We start from the raw sequence: 18500 nt of genomic DNA, 5'->3' as shown, positions 1-18500 counted from the left end.
GAGCTCAGGCCTTCACCTTCAGGCTTCCCCCCCACCCCCCACCCCGCAGTCAGGAGCCCTGCCTAATGCCACCTGCCGCGCGGGCGGGCTGCTAATCTGCGCGACCATGTCTCCTTAAAGATCACTAAAGTGGTTCATAAACTACCTCACAGCTGAAGCAGAGTTTGCTCTAATTTTTGTCACACTGATTAGTACAAAGGATATTAAATACCCGGTGTGAGCAATCACATCTCAAGTTCTAAAGTGGAAAAGCCTTTGAGGATTAATGGAGCGAGAAGAGAGAGGTTATTTTGCATATAGAAAATTCGGTGGCAGGCTGGTTATTGTTCTTCACCTATGTTTAGAGAGGGCACAGAGGAGAAAAAAAATGAAATGGTGGAGGCGCAAAGGTAGGAAGCCGGGACGAGCCCCCTCTACCCCTAGTACTTCTTTGGACCTGGTTCTGGTGACCCCCACCTCCCAGAAGACCCCCTTCTTTTTCTTTGTGAGCATTTTCACAGTCAAATTGAAGCAGAAGGATCCATATATTACAGATAATATTAAATATAAAAATAAATAATAATAATGAATGTGATAAAAATTAGAGCAAACCCTACTTCGGCTGTTAGGTGGTTTATGAACCACTTTAATGATCTTTAAGGAGGTGTGGACACATAGACTGGCAGCCTGCCCACATGGGCGGGCTCTTGTTCCTCGTAAAGCCCCTAGGGTTCAAACCAAGTCCTAGGGCAAGGACAGACACTGATGAGAGAAGTGGTCCAGGACATCCAGGAGATAGGCAAATTTTGGTGTGTCAAGTGCAGACACTGGGATATTATTTTAAAAGAAATTTCCCAGAACAGGAATCAGGAGTCAGAAGGGACATGTACTGCGGGGAAGAGTTGCTAAGATTAACTTGATTCTGTTTTGCATTTTCTTTTCAGTGTTTAGTTTAATAAAGTCTTGTTGAGCAGGAAGTCAAATCAGATCTGGTAGACATTGGAGGTGGTAGACATCACTAGCTTTGGTCACCCAACACACATTCACCTTTTTCCTGGTAATGGTATCTAATGTTTATTCTCAAGATCCATGGGTTTCAGGGGAACTTGATACCCCTCTTCTGCTTTAGGAATGGAATATGTCAGATGGGATGTGGTGTTTAACTTAAGCTAACAGGCATCGTCTCAATCACCACAATGATTGGATCAGGGAAGGACAAATCCAACCAGGCTAAGCTCAGGACTTTGGTTCAGAAAGTGGAAGAGGGAAAGTGTTCTTCTTCCTTTTATGTGAACAAGAAAACATGTGGGTCCTGGAGCCTCTGACAGTCCTTGTGAAACCACGAGGGGAGAAGCCTGCCAAGAATGGAGCCAACAAGGAAGAAGTGGATTTGAGAAACTGAGTCCTCATCCCATCATTTAAGCATTTGCTTAAAAGCCTGGCCTAAAACTCTGGACTGTTCAGTTATACGAGCCATTATATCCCTTTACTGCCATTGGCCATTTTACTTAATTTAAAATAATATACAACATGCTCATCTCTTTTGCATTTCCATGTATATGACTTTCTCTCAGGTCAGCCAAAGGTACCTACTAACCATGAGGGTGGGGAGGATTAGGACTCCTAAAAAAGGAGTTTGATGAGAAAAAAAAGAGTCAAAGTTCATTTTGCTGTTTGAGTGCAGAAAGGAGAAGAAAGTGAAAGAGATTGGGAGTAAAGAGGTAGACGCTTGTATTGTGACTTTAACCTTCCAGGCAGAAATTCCAAGGCTATTGAATAGACTGTGGAGGAAGCTGAGAGTAGAAGGGGCTTCTGTTCTACTCCCTGTCGGGAATGTGGGAGGAGGAAGCCCCCCCAGGTGCCTCTGCACCAACACAGGATGACTAAAGCAGAGGCAAAGTGCAGGGTGGCATAGACAAGGAGCGGTCGAGGTGACTCTCCTCATTCTACTCATACTCTTGTGTAGCATGGAAGGGATCCAGAGGCTCCTGCCTGCACTGTGAGGGATACAGAAAGTAGCTGATGGTGCTAGCTGGTCTGTCACCATGGTGGCAGCAAAGTGACTTCGCAGCCAAAAGACGCTTGCAAATTTCTTGGGCTGGGAATCCTCTGGGAGTCACAGCCAGACATCGGGGGATCCATAGTGCCAGTAAGAAGCAACCAGGACCAGAGTTAATCTTCCCTGCTGCATCTCCTTGACTCTCTCTATTGGTGATTCCTCATGTGATTTTAAATTTTTTTTTGTAAGCCCATATTTTCCTCTGTGAGTACTATGACTTGTGGTTGTGGATGTGCTTGACAGTGTTTATGAATTTGCATTTTTTAAGTTAACTTTTTAAAAATTATGGCAAATATACATAGTATACACTTACCATTTTAACTATTTTAAAGTATACAGTTCTGAAGTGTATTCACATTGTTGTGCAACCATCACTAACCATCCATTTCCAGAATTTTTTCATCTTCTCCAACTGAAACTCTGTACCTATTAAACACTAAGTCCCCATCCTCTCTTCCTCAGCCCCCACCCACCCCCAGTCCCAGGTACAACTATTCTACTTTCTCTATGAATTTGACTACTCTAGGTACCTCATATAAATCATAGGACATTAATTGTTTTGTTACTGGCTTACTTCTCTTAGCCTAATATCCTTAGGGTTCATCCATGCTGTATCATATGACAGAATTTCCTTCTTTTTAAAGGCTGAATAATATGCCATTTTATGTACATTCTATATTTTGTTTATTCATCTGACAACACTTGCATTGCTTCCACCTTTTGGCTATTGTGAATAAGGCTGCTACAAACATGAGTTTACAAATGTTTGTTCAAGTTCCTGCTTTCACTACATTTAATACCCAGAAGTAGAATTGCTAGATCATATGGTAATTCTATTTTTAATTTTTTGAAGGAATTGCCATACTGTTTTCTGTAGTGAGTATTCCATTTTACATTCCTACCAGGAATGCAAAAGTGTTCCAGTTTCTCCACATCCTCACCAACATTTATTATTTTCTGTTTTTTTTTTTTTTTTTTTTTTTTTTTTTTTTCTGTACGTGGGCCTCTCACTGTTGTGGCCTCTCCCATTGCGGAGCACAGGCTCCGGCTGCGCAGGCTCAGCGGCCATGGCTCACGGGCCCAGCCGCTCCGCGGCATGTGGGATCTTCCCAGACCGGGGCACGAACCCGTGTCCCCTGCATCGGCAGGCGGACTCTCAACCACTGCGCCACCAGGGAAGCCCTATTTTCTGTTTTTGTTTTTGATAATAATCTCCCTAATAGGTGTGAAGTGATATCTCATTGTGGTTTTGATTAGCATTACCTTAATGGTTAGTGATACTGAACATCTTTTCATGTGCTTATTAGCCATTTGTATATTTTCCTTGGAGAAATGTCTATTCAAGGCTTTTGATAACTTTTTTTTTTTGGCCGCACTGCACAACATGTGGGACCTTAGTTCCCCGACCAGGGGAACTTTCTGCTTCAATGTGACTGTGAAAATGCTCACAAAGAAAAAGAAGGGGGTCTTCTGGGAGGTGGGAGGGTCACCAGAACCAGGTCCAAAGAAGTACTAGGGGTAGAGGGGGCTCATCCCGGCTTCCTACATTCACGTCCCCTGCAGTGGAAGTGGGGAGTCTTAACCACTGGACTGCCGGGGAAGTCCTTGATAACTTTTTTTTTTTTTTTTTTTTTTTTTGCGTTACGCGGGCCTCTCACTGTTGTGGCCTCTCCCCTTGGGGAGCGCAGGCTCCGGACGCACAGGCTCAGCGGCCATGGCTCACGGGCCCAGCCGCTCCGCGGCATGTGGGATCCTCCCGGACCGGGGCACGAACCCGCGTCCCCTGCATCGGCAGGCGGACTCTCAACCACTGCGCCACCAGGGAAGCCCCCCTTGATAACTTTTTAATCAGTTGCTTTTGTAGTTGTTGTTGAGTTGTAGGCATTCTTTATATATTCTGGATATCAATCCTTTATCAGATATGTGATTTGCAAATATTTTCTCCCATTCTATGGGTTGCCTTTTCACTCAGTTGATAGTGTCTTTTGACACACAAAAGACACTTAATTTTGATAAAGTCCAACTTAGCTATCTTTTCCCTTTTTGCTTGTTCCTCTGGTGTTACATCCAAAAAATTATTGCCAGATCCAATGTCATGGAGTTTTGCCATATGTTTTCTTCTAAGAGTTTTATAGTTTTATCTCTTACATTTATATCTTTGATCAATTTTGAGTTAATTTTTGTATATGGTGTAAGGGCAGAATCGAACTTCATTCTTTTGCATGTGGCTATTCCGTTTTCCCAACATTAAATGTTGAAAAGACTGTCCTTTACCTACTGCATGGTCTTGGCACCCTTGTCAAAAATCATTTGACCATATATGTGTTTGTTTCTGGGCTCTCTGTTCTACACTTTTGGTCTGTATGGCTGTCTTTGTGCTATACCACACTATTTTGATTAGCTTTACAGTAAGTTTTGAAACCAGGAAGTGTGAGACCTCCAAACGTGTTCTTTGTTTTCAAGATGTTTTGGCTTTAAGGTTCTGTATAAGTTTTGGGATGGATTTTTCCATTTCTGCAAAAAACATCATTGGAGGTTTGACAGGGATTACATTGAACCTGTAGATCACTTTGGGCTGTACTGACATCTTAGTAATTTAAAGTCATACAGTCCATGAACACAAGGTATCTTTCTGTTTATTTTTGTCTTAATTTCTTTCAGCCAAGTTTTTTAGTTTTCATTGTACAAGTCTTTTATCCCCTTGGTTAAGTTTATTCCTAAGTATTTTATTCTTTTGGATGCTATTGTAAATGGATTTTTTTCTTAATTCCCTTTTAAGAGTGTTCATTGTTAGCGTACAGAAATGCAGCTGATTTTTGAACATTGGTTTTGTATCCTTCAATTTTGCTGAATTAATTTATTAACAGTCTTTTTTTGAGTATTTAGGGTTTTGTACATATAAACTCATGTCATCTGTGAACAGAAATCATTTTACTTCTTCCTTTCCTATTTCAATGTCACTTATTTCTTTTTCTTGCCTATTTGCTCTGGCTAGAACCTGTAGTACTATGTTGAAGAGAAGTGGTGAGAGTGGGCATCCTTGTCTTATTCCTGAGGAAAAGCTTTTAGTCTTTCACCATTGTGTAACGTTAACTGTGGGTTTTTCATATATAGCCTTTATTATGGTGAGTTAGTTTCTTCTATTCTTAGTTTGTTGAGTTTTAAAAAGTCATGAATGCATTTGCATTTTTAATAACCAGAAAATTTCATTTAAAAATCAAGATTTCTGGGAATTCCCTGGCGGTCCAGTGGTAGGACTTGGCGCTTTCAGTGCTGTGGGCCCAGGTTCGATCCTTGGTCCGGGAAATAAGATCCCACAAGCCAGGGTTTCCCTGGTGGTGCAGTGATTAAGAATCTGCCTGCTGGGCTTCCCTGGTGGCACAGTGGTTGAGAGTCCGCCTGCCGATGCAGGGGACACGGGTTTGTGCCCCAGTCCGGGAAGATCCCACATGCCGCGGAGTGGCTGGACCCATGAGCCACGGCCACTGAGCCTGCGCATCCGGAGCCTGTGCTCCGCAACAGGAGAGGCCACAATGGTGAGAGGCCCGCATACCGCAAAAAAAAAAAAAAAAAAAAAAAAAATCTGCCTGCCAATGCAGGGGACATGGGTTTGAGCCCTGGTCCGGGAAGATCCCACATGCTGTGGAGCAACTAAGCCCGTGTGCCACAGCTACTGAGCCTGTGCTCTAGAGTCCGTGAGCCACAACTACTGAGCCTGCGTGCCACAACTACTGAAGCCCGTGTGCCTAGAGCCCGTGCTCCAAAACAAGAGAAGCCACTGCAATGAGAAGCCTGCGCACCGCAACGAAGAGTAGCCCCAACTCGCCAAAACTAAAGAAAGCCTGCACAGCAACAAGGACCCAACGCAGCCAAAAAAAAAAAAAAAAAAAAAAAAAAAAAAAAATCCATCCCAGAAAGAATCAAAAAAAAAAAAAATCAAGATTTCTACCCCATATTTAGAAAACAGAATATCTTTCAACACTGGATTCACATTTCCTTATGGTCTCTGAAGCTGAATGAACAGCTACTCTCCTTATACAGCATTCTATTCAGACATGATCTCCATACAGACTTTTTACTCGTTTTACTTATCTAGAGGGATTTACTTTTGGGCCCCTGTAATCATAATAGCAAACATTAATTTAGTGCTTACTGGGTGCCCAACACTGTCCTAAGCCCTTTACATGTATTAGTTAATTTAATCCTCATAACAGCCCTGTATAGTAGGTTATTATTTTCCCCTTTTCTGATAAGGAATCTGAAGCTCAGAACTAGTAATTGGTGAAGTGAGCAAATGTGGTAATAGAGTAGTAAATGATAATGAAGAAAGAATTGATTGGGGGAAAATAGATAACTGTGCTTATTGTTGGTGCCCTTTGTTTTGTACACAATTTGAAGACTAAGACAAGTGCTTGAATTTTGTGACAGCAAGTTGCCTCACTTATTTCAAGATTTGTGGTGTGCCAGGTATTTGAGGTTGATAAAAGTCTGAATGTTCCTAAAATGGGGTGTTACTGTGTGCCTCCCTGTGTGGATATACAAATCAATTCTTAGTTGTTTGGCCCAGAGTGCTACAAGAACTGAGCTTTGTGTCTAACTGCAAGAGTGAAGTGGTGGTGGTGCTGACGGGGAAACACGTATTTTCACAATGGTAATCAGGAACTCTAGTAACTTCTTCAGGCTTTGAGGAATTTGAATCATTTTTTGGGATCAGAAAACAGGCCTCTTACATATAAAGACTGTATGTATATGGAAACTCAAAACAAAATATATTTAAAAAATCTTTTCTGGCACCTCTTTCTGTAGGAAGAGCAAAACATTTCACTTTATTTTTTAGGTTGAAAGAATTTCAGCTGCCTTGCTCTCCATGTCAACATGATGTCATTTTCAAAAGAAACACTACTCTAGTATTAAAAAATTGAAAAGCAGTATAAATCTTAACTGAAGTTTCTTTGAGAGGTACCTGTAATGGACATGTTCTTTTTTCATCTGCCCATCACTTTTTTTTTTTTCTTGTGTATCCTTTTGGAGATATTCTGTCTAGGCATGTATATTTGTATGTCCCTATACATTTCTATGTTTCTACCTGACTATTGGTCTGTTTGTCCATTTCTCATTCTCTAGTCCCCCTCTTTTACACAAACAACAACTTACATTCCACACTGGTCTGTACTTGTTTTTTTGTTGTTGTTTGTTTGTGTATTTCCTATCTTAACAGTATATTCTTAGAAATTGTTTCATATTGTTATCACAGTTTGTGACACCCAAATTTGCCCATCACTTTATGGGTTTTTTTCCTGATAATAGAACCTTGAGTTTTCTTTGGAGAACGACTCTTCCCTCATTCTTTGTCCCCAGACTAAAGCATACGGTTGGGTATATGATCCAGAATTTGCTAATGAGACGTAATAAGATTTTATTGGAACTACTTGGAAATATGTGCTTTGTTTCTACTGGAATGATTAGCTATAAGGATGATGTAGTTTCAACACTGGGGAAAGGTGGGGAGGTGGGGAAAAATCACTACATGAGAATAAACACTTTGAAGTCCACAGAGAGAGAAGGAGTGAGCATATCCTGATGACAGTGTTTGCACCCTGGATCCAGCCATACCTGAAGCTATCTATTTATAGATTTTTTTTCAGTTAAATCAGTTTGCATTTTTGACAATTGTCAGAAAGAGTCCTCAATATTACAGCGCAAAAGAAGAATTCCACTTATTACACATAACAAAACATCTAAAAATCCTTCTTCCTGTTTCTCAGTGTCTCGCAGTATAATTCAGAATGGCAGCTGTGCTAAATTTCTAGTCTCAAACCTCTCAGACTCAGATCACTGTACATCTTCATTTTTCTCACTCCCATCCTCAAAACTTTTCTGGCTCTTTTCCTCCCCCACTTCCTCCAGGAGAAACATACAATCTAGCTGAGCTTTGTGGATGAGTCTGGCCTTCTGAGGCTCCTTTTGCTTCTGTTCCCCTACTCCTTACTTAGATCGGCACAATTCATGCCCAGGTTGCTTTCTGAAAAACAAAGGATCCTTCCTCTTCAAAACGATGAAAGGCCAAAGATACTTGTTAATTTTCTGTTCTGGTCTCATTTGTATTCAGTACAAATAGGGGAGATATTAATTCTGATTGCAAACAGCTACTCCTGGGGTTACCTTTGTGTAAGTCTTGCCAAGATAGTGCCTCGGTGTTTTGTTTTGTTTTTGTCTGTGTGTTTTTGAAGGGGTGGGATGGGGAAAGAATTAAACTCGTTAAACCAGTTTGATCGTTTTTTTACAAGGCAGAGAGATGGTCAGGCCTTGGATTCAGACCCAGCTGACATGGAGTGCTAGGGGCAATCGTTACTCACTCTATTGCCTTTTATTTCCTCCCTCTTTGGGAACATTCTTTGGGTTTTCTACTGAAACAGCCGGAGACTCTCATCAACAACTGCGTCACTCAGCAGCTCCTTCATAAACACATTTTTCAGACACTGTGCCCAAGACTCTTTTAAGTGTCCTAAGGATATCAACTCATTCAAAAGCAGCCCAGCTGCAGCTGGGAGAGCACCAGCACTTGCTCCATAAAGATCTAGATTGTCTCTTCCCATCAAGAGGCACCCAAAAGTTCTATTGTGCTGGGCACTTAGATGACCCCCAGCCCTTTTGTGGAACACATTGAGTCTGAGTAGTCTGAATCCCATTCTTGGGTCTATTCAAACTGTGTTTGATACCCTCAGGCTGGTGGACTTGGTGGGGAGATCACCTAGCATGATGGCTGCCTGGAGCCTGGGCGCTATCAAGATGACTCTGGGAGACATCTCACCTTTTAAAAGTCCCTTCTTCCTTCCTTCCTTCCTTCCAACATTTACTTATTTATTTATTTGGCTGCACCAGGTCTTAGTTGTGGCATGTGGAATCTTCGTAGCAGCATGCAGGGTCTTTAGTTGGGGCATGCAGGATAGTTTAATTGCACCATGCAGGCTCTTAGTTGCAGCATGCGGGATCTAGTTCCCTGACCAGGGCCCCCTGCACTGGGAGCACGGACCACCAAGGAAGTCCCAAAAGTCTCATCTTCCTTTGACACCTTTTTTTTTTTTTCTTATGAATCTTCCCAACCACAGTGAAGTATTAGAGTGTCCTGGAATGGTAGGAAAAAGGTGGTGGGATAAAGATGGCATGGCACATCCAGGGGATAGTTGAGAATTTAAGGAAGAGACTATTTAAAAAGGTGTGGGCAGGGTTAAAGGAAACATCTGGGAGCCAGGCCTGCAGGGGCAAGGGCAGCAAGTGGTAAACAGGACTAAGAATGAACTGTAGGAGAGGGCCACACGATTGGAGTAATGGCGTTCAGATAAAGAATGCAGCCACTGCTAATAGAATGGCCCTCTGAGAATGGAGGGGAGAGGTCCTGAATAACATCCTGCCCTGTGATCAACATTCTGCCCTGTGATGGCCCTCGTGCACAGGCCTCCCATTGGCCAAAAACAGGCAAAGCCAGAGGACAGTTGATGTCGTCCATAAAAGTCAGTCCTGAGTCACAGAACAGGGTGGTGAGTGGATCTGGAAGGACAGAGGAGAAACCAGCAATCACTTCCTATCTTTCCCTACAGCTAGCACCTTGGTTCAGGCCTCACCTGTTCTTGCCTGGCCTGTGCTGATGGCCTTCCTGCCTGTCCTCGTGACCCTGTTTCCAAGAAGCTGTATTCATTCAGCACGGGACTGGGGTATATAGACCTCAGTCCAGGAGCCAGATCTGCAGCGTCAAGACCCTTGCCCCAGAGACCTCATCGGTAAAACGCCAGGTGGAGTCGGGGGATGCCCGAAGACCTTCCCGGACCACGATTTACTCATGCTAGACATATTTTAAATATCAGGGAATCGACTTGCGACTTTTAAACGCAAAGGGGCAGGTGGAAATGGATTGAGGCTGCCTCCCTGCCCCCTTCCAGAAAACCATGTCACTCCGGCAGACCGGCGATTGCTTCAAAACCATGTCACTCCGGCAGACCGGGTCTCTCGAAGGGCATAGGCTAAAGCCGGAAGGCACTTTCGCGGCGCCTGGGCCCTCCCACCGCGCGAGTAAGGGGCACAAATCCCCGGCGCTCCCCTTTGGTCTTCCACTTGGGCACCTGCCGGTGGGGAGCGAGGGGGAGCAGCGGAGAGCGCAGGCGCAGGGTTCGTGCCTGCGGCGCCGCTCTCCCTGCCCAGCCAGGCGGCCTCAGCCGCCCCTGCCGCGGTTTTCCTGGCGAAGCGCGCGCGGTGGCCTCAGTGGGCTCAGAGGCTGGACTAGGCGCGCGGCAGCGGGCAGCCCCGGCCGGAGCACCGGGCGCTCCTTCCTCGCCGCGACGCACAGGTAACCGGGCCCCGGCAGCCGGTCGGCAGCAGAGGACTGGGACCTTGACCCTGCCTGCCGGGCCGCCCCACCGGTAAGGAGTGGGAGAGTACCCCGAACCCCACACACTCGCTTTTAGCCGAGGCACCTAAGAGGCCGAGTCCCTCTTTTGGGGTTGGCCGGGCCCTGGGCGAAGCGCCCCGCCCCCTTTACAAGCCTTTGCGGAGGCTCTGCTCGACGCCTGAGCTGCTGCGGGGCCCCCACTTCCCGGCACTGCTCTCTTGGAAAACGTGGACACGGGTTCGGTAGGGTCAGTATCAGCTGTGCGCCCCCGTTTCCTGCCACCGTCGCATGTATGGGTCCTTCCCCAGGCTCTCTGATAAAGGCCAGGAGCTACTGCTTTCCTTTCGCCCAGGCGCCCACCCAAACAAGGGAGAGTCCCTATGGCGCCATGGGATCAATTTCAAATACAAACTTTTAAGAATGCCGGATGGTTTTAGAAATAGGGCCGAGAATGAGTATTTGCCTTTACTCTGTTGTCTGTCTCTGACTCTTGGACGCCAGTCTATATGGGTTGAGATTTTCGCGGAGATTAAACGGTTTGGAGAAATCTTTCCCCAACGAAAGGCGAGGGCAAGGAGGAAGGGCCAGGCCGCGGCCGAATGTAGCGGGTGGAGGCTCAGAGCAAGTGCGCTCAGCCTTTCCCACCTCCGGGGAGGAAAACAGGACCCCCCCCGACCCGGCTCTGGGCCGTAGAATTTCTACGCCTCGTGCGCCCGTTTGGCCTCTTTAGAGAGAAGAGGATGGCAGGGAGGCGCGGGCCAGCAGGAAGGGCGAGTGGGAGCGCTGCGCGGACCCGCATCTCCGGCCAGGCTTTTGCCGGGCTTGGCGAGGAGCGGGATGGAAAGCTGGCGTCTCGGTGACGATTGAGGGCCCGGAGATAGTGATGCACTAGGCGGAGAGGGCTGGGGGCGCCTGGGGAAGGGGCGGGCGGTCTCCGCCGACTTTACGGCTCGAAAGGACTCGATTGGGGTTGCCCGTGTCCGTGGTGCTGAAGTGCTTCAAGCTCCTTCATCAGCTTACTTCCCGGGCGGCGGCCTGCCTTGCGGTTCCACTCCGCACCTTTGAGTAGCCGCTCTCCAAGGCAGGTGGCCAGAGTGGCGCCGGCTCCCTGTCTCGACACTGAAACCCTTTGCGGATGGGTTGATGCTGGTTTCCCGCAGATAACGTGAAGGCAAATGTGGCTCGCCCGGGGGTGCAGATAAAGCATATGCATAACAGGTTTGATTTACCTACATGGGAGGACACAGGGTGAGCATAAACATGAACTCTCACGTATGCATATGCATAGCATATGTAGGATGCATGTATGTGTATATGCACACAAACATTACGCACATGTAAATACACTCATTGGTTTTCAGTGCCATCACACACTGCAAGTCACACATTTTCCCCAGAGCTTCTTGTGTAATCCATCTTTATTTTTGGACACCTTTAGTGTTTCTGAACTCCGCAGAACCATTAACTTCCATAGTCAACTGTTCCCAAGTCACAGAACCTTGGGAACAGGTGAACTGAAGTGTTTGGTATTTTGCTGAGCAACGAAGTATTTACACATATTTTAATTCCAGAACAAAGATAGTCTAGAAAGATGTAAAATTGATATTGGTACAAAAAAGATGTTGCTAAAGGAAGTTTAAACAAAAAGAATTAATGAAAAATTTGATACAGAACAATAGCTAGCTAACGATCTTATGGAAAGTTATAATCTGAAGAAAATATGACTAAGATGTATCATAATGCTGACAATTTCAAATATACTGGTGGGATATGGTTTGTGAACTCTGTAAAGATTACATATATACTTTTCAAAACATTGAATATCTGTGGTTTTTCTCTCATAAAATGTATGCTCACTGTAAGAAATTTAGGTGACAGAGAAATACATAAAACCAGAGAAAACCATTGTAAATAGATTTTTAAAAAATTGAAGCATAGTTGATTTATCATATTGTGTTTGTTTCAGGAGTGCAGCAGAGTGATTCCGTTATACATATATGCATTATATTCTTTTTTTCTGATTCTTTTCCATTATAGTTTATTACAAGATATTGAATATAGTTCCCTGTGCTCTTCAGTAAATCCTTGTTATTTATCTATTTTACAGATGGTCGTGTGCATTTCTTACTCCCATACTCCAATTTATCCCCCCCTTCCCCTTTGGTAACCATAAGTTTGTTTTCTAGGTCTGTGTGTCTGTTTCTGTTTTGTAATTAAGTTCATTTGTATTGTTTTTTTAGATTCCACATGTAAATGATATCATATAATATTTGTCTTTGTCTGACTTACTTCACTTAGTATGATAATCTCTAGGTCCATCCATATTGCTACAGATTACATTGTTTCATTCTTTTTTATGGCTGAGTAATATTCCCTTGTATATCTATCTATCTATCTATCTCTATACCTATATCTATATATCTCACATCTTCTTTATCCATTCATTTGTTGATGGACAGTTAGGTTGCTTCAATGTCTTGCCTATTGTAAATAGTACCTCTATGAACACTGGGGTGCATGTATCTTTTTGAATTAGAGCTTTCATTTTTTCTGGATATATGCCCAGGAGTGGGATTGCTGGATCATATGGTAACTTTATTTTTAGTTTTTTATGGAACCTCCATACTTTAACAGGTTTTCTCTTAGATGAACACACATGCATTTTAAATGGACCAATCTTCTGTTGGTTGCATTTTCACTATGTAATTTATCATTAATGTCTTTCAAACCAATGCATATAAAACTAGGTCATCATCATTAAGTGTTGTATAATATTGCACTATGTGGGCAGAACATAATTTGTTTAAGCAATCTTATAATAATGAACATTTATTTATTTCCAATTTTTGCTGTTATTAGACAGTTCTTCAAATAATATCTTTGAACAAACATTTGTGCACTTATTTATTTTCTTAGAAAAAAAATCCTAGAAGTGAAATTGATGGTTCAATGGATATGTACATTTTATTTTTTGATACATTGATTTGTTTATTTATTTGTTCAATTATTTCCTATCTCCTCCCTTGTGTGCTTTATTCTTTACTATGTTCTCAGTATCTACACAGTGTCAGATATATGTGTATTCAAGAAATATTTGTTGGAAGAACACTATTTCTAGATTGTGCTACAGAAAAGATGTACCTATATACCAGCATAAACACTGAATTAGAATGTCAGTATCCCCACACTATCACCAAAATCAGGGTTTTCTTCCAATTGGATAGGCAGTAAAGAGCATCTTTTTATATATTTATTGGTCATACTTATTTTTGTTTTGTGAGTTTCCAGCTCATATCCTTATTTTTCTGTTGGTGTGCTTATATTCTTTTTCTTATTTGTAAAAACTCTTTGCATACTGAAGACTCTGTTACATGTTGCAATTTTTTCTTGAATTTTTATTTTTAAACGTTATGATATTTTCTGCTGTATAGAAAATTTCAGTTTTTATGTAGTCAAATATATCTTTCCCCTTCCCTTTTATAAAAAAAATCATTTTATTTTATTGGCTGCACCATGAGGCTTGCATTATCTTAGTTCCCTGACCAGGGATCAAACCTGTGCCCACTGCAATGGAAACGTGGAGTCCTAACCACTGGACTGCCAGGGAACTCCCAGATTCCCTTAATTTAGTTAGAGTTAAGAGACAGAAGATAGAGTTAGGTTGCAGCATTGTGGCAACCAAAGCTCTGCACCACAACTAATTAGACCCAGAATTAGAGGTCTCTGGTTAAAAGGGTGACTTTCTTCAAAGTGGGCCAGCTATGCCATTCTCCTAGCATTTGTTGAGTCTGGCAATGCCCTAGGGCCTGGGGATTCCAAGAAGAAGATAAGGACACAATCTCTGTTCTTGGAGCAGGAACATTTTATCAGGGGTTTGTGTTACATACACAATTCACATTGATACCTTGTATCAAGGACTGTAACAGAGTCCTGTAGAAATTGTTCTTGAGCCCAGAGGAGGAACAGATTGTTTAGTGAGAGCCTTCTCCAAGTAGTTCGCCTGGAAGTTTGTGGGGACGTGGTTGGGAATTTGCCAGATATTGCTTTGTTGGGTAGCAAGTAGTTGATGGCCCCAAGTTGGACTGGAAGCTGACAGTCTGGATTTGAAGGCTGACTGCCATAGTAAGCTCCTTGTAAGCTTGGGCAACTTACTGAAGCTTGCTGATCTTCACTTAATTTTTTTTCTTTTTAAAGAGGGACTGATATTAGTGCCTGCCTTGTTGGGGTTGTTGTGGGATTAAGTAAAATAATACACATTGAGCCCTTGGTATAAGCCTGGTGCATAGTAGTCTAGTCTATTTATTTTCTTGCCTTTCTATAAAGTTGCATGTAAATCACTCTGGACAAGTGATTATTGATCCCATTGTCAGAGCTCTTAAGGGTAAAACTATGAACTCTTTGTGTCTTCTGAATCTGTGAATAATTCTCCTAATCTGGAAATTTCTCTCTTAATGTTGCTTAAATCCCAAGCTGCTGCTTTTTACTGGTTCTCATGCTATCCCAAACCAAAATAGGTCTAGTGTGAAATTGTCATTACTTTTGCTTTGTTCTCTAGTACTCTGATGTTAAAGCAAATATATATTTAATTGTATAACTTCCTTTAACATGCATAGCACTTGTTGTGTCTGTTTTGTGGTACTTGTTAGCATATTTCTTTTCTCCAAAATGAACATGTAAGTTCTTTAAGAGAAAGCGTATGTTTTCTTGATTTTTTTTAAAGTTATCTTTTATTACCATTGTCTGTTTTTTAAAAAATTTAAAAATTAATTAATTATTTCTGGCTGCATTGGGTCTTCATTGCTGCACATGGGCTTTCTCTAGTTGCAGTGAACGGGGGCTACTTTTCACTGCACTGTGCGGGCTTCTCATTGTGGTGGCTTCTCTTGTTGTGGAGCACGGGCTTCAGTAGTTGTGGCACGTGGGCTCAATAGTTGTGTCTCACGGTCTCTAGAGCGCAGGCTCAGTAGTTGTGGCGCAAGGGCTTAGCTGCTCCGTGGCATGTGGGATCTTCCCGGACCAGGGCTGGAACCCGTGTCCCCTGCATTGGCAGGCGGATTCTTAACCACTGCACCACTTGTTTTCTTAATTTTATCTCTCATACTATCTTAGCACAGTGCCTTCCACATCATAGGCACCTAGTAAATATTGACCAAGTGAAGGAATAAACATAAATGCATGAGGCTGCCAGAATAGCTGGTGTGGTCTCAGGCTGCCCTCATAGAATCAGGATCTCCTGACTAGGAGAGATCATAGAAACTGGTATACGTTCAGAGAAGAATGGTTAAGGTGGTAAGATGAAAACCACGATTACACGTGGAATAATTGAGAAAGAGAAGATTTTCAGTTTGGAGAAGAGAAAACTCATGATAGGAGACCTGGGATGGGGAGGGTAGGAAATAGTAGCTCCTGATACTGAAATGTCATGTGGAAGAGGGAATTAATTAGTGATCCCAGAGCAAATATGTAGGAACAGACTCTGGAGATTACATAGAGAGAGATTTTTGACTCAATGTTAAAAAAGAATTTTCTAACACTCAGAATGACTCCCAGGTGGCTGCCTTGAGAAGGAATAAGTTTTCTGCGACTGTAAGTTCACATGGAAACTGTACTATTTGTTGGGGTTGCTGTAGATGCTAGAGTTACTTTCAAAGAGATTGGAGTAGATGCACTCCACAGCCTTTTTCAACTTTCATGGTCTTTAATTCTGTGCATATTATTATAATATTGTGTATAGTTACCCTACAGTAAATATATACATGTTAATGTATATACTGTATTTGGATCAAGAAATATATATATATGTATGTACTTATCATATAATCTCATTATTATCACATTGCCTAAATTAATGAAGGATGAAAATTTTGAGATCTTGATTATTTAAAACATACTGCTGACATCCTTTTTTCTTGAGGACAGCAGTTTATAAAATATTGTTCTACATGAACACTGTGTGCTTAAGCTACGGTAAACAAGTTTAGTAATGTTGTTAGCATCTCAAATGTAAATAAATATTTTTTTCAACTTCTAAATTGAATCTAAAAAGAGAAAACAAATAGGTGAACCAGAGTCAACTTGTCCTGATTCAGATGAGTTGTGATGTAAAGTTCAGGACTTCATTACCACTATCACCATCATCGCTAACATTTATTTAGCATTTACTATATACCTAGCTCTGCTTTAAGCACCTCACACATACTAACTTGTGTACTTCTCCCAAAAAAATCTAGGTAGATTCTGTTATCCCCAGTATATTTTTTCATATTTTATTTAGAAATAATTTCAAACTTACAGAAAACTTGCACGCATAGTCCAATGAACCCTTGGGGTGAAGGGTAATTCTCATACATACTTCATCCCAAGTTCTCCAATTATAAACATTTTACAATGCTTGCTTTGTCATTCATTCATATACTTTCTCTTTTTTTCTGAACCAGTTGATAATAAGCTGCAGATGTGATGCCTAATTAGCCCTAAGTAGGAAGACTACACTTAAGTAGTCTTCCTTAAAGACAAGACACCCTCCTGCATAACCACAGAATTATCACCAAAATGAGGAACTTAAGATTGATATAATTCTGCCACTGAATCCACAGACCTCATTCAATATATGCCATTTCCCCCAATAATTTCCTCTTTGGAAAAATGTTTTTTATTTCTCGTCTAGAGTTAAATCCAGGGTTATGAATTGCATTTAGTTGTCCTGTCCCTTTAATCTTTAATTTGTGACAGTTCCTCATTTCTTCCTTGTCTTTAGTGACCTTGACATTTTTGAAAGTTCAGGCCATTAATTTTGTAGAATGCTCCTCATTTAGGTTTGTCTGATGCACGTTACACATTTTTGGCATAGTTATACATTTTTGTCAGGAAAATGATAGAAGCAATACTGTGTTTTTTTCAGTGGATCTTATTAAGGGCTACAATATTGATTTGTCTTTTTGCTGCTGATGTTAACTTTGATGACTTGGTTAAGGTGATAACTTCTCCACTGTAAAGTTGTTATTTTTCCCTTTGTAATTATAAGCATTTTGTGGGGAGACACTTTGAGACTATGTAAACATCCTATTCTTCAACAAACTTTCGGTCACTTATTTTATGATGGTTCTTGCTCAAATAAATTATTACTATGATGATTGCCAAATGGCAATTTTTCCAATTCCAACATTCATTTGACCTTTACTAGTTGGTATTCTGTTGTAAGGGAGAGTTTTCTCTTATTTATTTATTTGTTTGTTTATTCATTTATTTACATTAGTTTGGAATTGTGGATTTCTATTCTATTAGGTGGATTATAACCCATTACTGTGATTAACGATTATTGACTTTGATGCTGAAATTGTTACAGATTTGGCCATTCGAATCCCATTCAAGCTGCTTCTTGTGTTGTTTTGACATCTCCATTATCAGAGTACTTTCTAGTATAAGATGTTCCAGGCTCATCTGGTACTTTTCCTGCCCCAAAGATTTCAGTCATTTCAAAAGCTATTTTTCCAAAGAGCCCAGCTTCCTTTTAGTAGAGAATGCAAGATCTGGGTGCTAGGTGTGGTCATTGCTACTGGAGTATTGTTACTTTAGGGCCATCTTAGCAGACAGAACCGGGAAACTCTTAAGCACATCTATATTTATTTCTATATCTATTCATCTATTTATATTAAAATGTGTTTACTCTAATATCTTCAACTGCACTCCAACACCACAGTGCTCATTCTAGTCTTCACCCTTTTCCTGTTTGTATCTTCCTTCTCTGATGGTAAGAAATCTGGTTCCCATTATCTTCAGGGTATTTAACTATTTCCTCATTCTCCCTTTATATAACCAATATCGTGACCTCGTGGGCCATCCCCTTGGCCCCAATTCCTCCTCAGACCCAGTCTTGCTGCCTCCACCAGCCTCCTCACAGCCTTAAGTTACACAGCTAGAAAGTGGTGGAGCTGGGGGGAAAAATGCAAAGTTGCTAATTACTTGACTGAGAGCCCTTTATTGGGACTTCAAGCCCAAGGGTATCTATTGTGAAACTGCTCCTGTGAAGATGCTCAAGGAAAGGGGGCCCTTGGGCTAATGGGATGAAGATTTAACCAG

The 18500-nt window shown here is 42.0% G+C and overlaps 1 protein-coding gene across 1 annotated transcript in view; it reads left to right on the top strand.

The window, feature by feature from the left end:
* Nucleotides 1-10374: 10374 nt before the first annotated feature.
* The window catches only part of SLC35G2 (solute carrier family 35 member G2), a gene marked incomplete at its 3' end in the record, with an annotated part of 31667 nt that continues 23541 nt past the window's right edge, over nucleotides 10375-18500 (top strand). The window contains exon 1 of the mRNA XM_081234916.1: nucleotides 10375-10452. The remainder of the gene's footprint in view (nucleotides 10453-18500) is intronic.

Source organism: Mesoplodon bidens, assembly GCF_964165515.1.
Source record: "Mesoplodon bidens genome assembly, chromosome: 5".
NCBI lineage: Eukaryota > Metazoa > Chordata > Mammalia > Artiodactyla > Ziphiidae > Mesoplodon > Mesoplodon bidens.
This window is presented reverse-complemented; position numbering and strand designations above follow the sequence as displayed.